This window comes from Drosophila miranda, assembly GCF_003369915.1.
Source record: "Drosophila miranda strain MSH22 chromosome Y unlocalized genomic scaffold, D.miranda_PacBio2.1 Contig_Y3_pilon, whole genome shotgun sequence".
Classification (NCBI taxonomy): domain Eukaryota; kingdom Metazoa; phylum Arthropoda; class Insecta; order Diptera; family Drosophilidae; genus Drosophila; species Drosophila miranda.
Window position 1 is genome coordinate 583,452 of NW_022881625.1, and position 2,013 is coordinate 585,464.

The window sequence follows — 2,013 nt, forward strand, 5'->3', positions numbered from 1 at the left end:
AATAAACGAGGGGGAACGTTGTGAGTTGCTGCGTACACCGCAACTCTACAGTTATACCCGATACTAAGTCAGGATGGCTCTCCTGCGGCAGACGCCGCTAATATTGAACCACACGACAAAGAGTGCGTGCGAGAGAGACAGAAAATCAGTCTGAGCGTGATGTCGGGCGCTGCGTAGCCAGTGCAAATTGATTTCTTGCTTTTGGCTACAAAAATGATCCGATCTGATCCAGATTCAGCAATCTGATAGATATAGTCATTATCTATGATTCTGCGTTTTTAGTTTTCTCGAATGTGCAATATTGTGGATGCAACAGATGTTCGTTCTTTGTGGGGCGGAAGGGGGTGGGGCGAAATTCTGAGATATACGTTTTATAGTGAGATCTAACAGAAGTGCGGATACCAAATTTGGTTTACTCTAGCCTTAATAGTCTCTGAGATTTGTGGATGCCCCAGATTTTCGTCCTTTGCGGGGGCGGAAGGGGGTGTGGCGAAATTTGGACACGAAGCGGTCAAGGTCAGATATCACAGGAGTGTGGATACCAAATTTGGTTGCTCTGGCTCTTATAGGTTCTGAGATCCTTGAACTCATATTTTGCAATTGCCAAAGCCGACCATGAAACCTGTGTGTTAGAGAGAGACAGAGCGAGAAGAATGAAATTGTTTTCTTGATTCTGGCTATAATATTTATACGATCTGGTTGAGATTTTACACTCTAGAACATATAGTCATCCTCTACGATTCTGCATTTTTGGTTTTATCGTATCTGTAAAAATGTGGATGCCACAGATTTTCGTCCTTTGTGGGGCGGAAGTGGGCGGGGCAAAGTTTTGAAATATTTTTGTAGCAGTGACATATCACAGATGTCTGGATCCAAAACATCGTTGCTCTAGCTCTTATAGTCTTTGAGCACTAGGCGCTGAAGGGGACGGACGGACGGACGGACGGACGGACGGACGGACGGACGGACGGACGGACGGACAGACAGACAGGGCTCAATCGACTCGGCTATTGATGCTGATCAAGAATATATATACTTTATGGGGTCGGAAACGATTCCTTCTGGACGTTACACACATCCACTTTTACCACAAATCTAATATACCCCAATACTCATTTTGAGTATCGGGTATAGAAAGAGACAAGCACTTGCAGAAATAACAATACAGATAAGTAGTAGACTGGAGTGAAGATGACGGAAAAACAGGTAATAAAAGAGATACTACACTGGAACAAAGGCGAGACAAAACAGTTACAATTGATTTACGTTTTACAATTTTACAATAAACATAACAATTTAAAATAATGTCTATATCTTTTTTTTCTATAATTACAGGGAAGACAAGAAACAGCGGAGCATCGGCCGGCATAGCAAAACACAATGCTTGTAAAGACATTGCGTTGCATACCGGCCGACCTCGTCGTCCCCCCTGGTCGTCGAAATTGGCGTCATCCGAAGTCGTCAGAAGTAGGTGCAATTAGCACCTCGTCGTCGTCGTTGTGGCTGTGGCTGCCCTCTTGGAGAACCAGTGGCACTGGTCCGGCCACCAGCTGGGAAGCCAGGAGTAGACGGCACACATATTACTGTGGCGACACGGGTCCGGCCGCCAAAGTGAAATGGATGTGAGTGTGTGTGTGCGTCGGCAATTGTAGCCCTAATGTAGAGCGAGTGGCACTGGTCCGGCCACCAGCTGGGAGCCAGGAGTAGATGGCACACATTTTACTGTGGCGACACGGGTCCGGCCGTCAAAGTGAAATGGATGTGAGTGTGTGTGTGCGTCGGCAATTTGGCCCTAATGTAGAGCGAGTGGCACTGTCCGGCCACCAGCTGTGGGCAATGGCGGACAACGACACACATAACACGAACGGCACAGGTCCGGCCGCCCAAGTGTTTGTGTGTGTGTGTCTGAATGGCTGGCGGTAAGTATTTTGAGAGCCCTTTTTTTTCGTATGTGTGGCTGATGGATTTGTTCCTTTTCCAGGACCATAGGGCACTCTGAATGCCATGGCACTG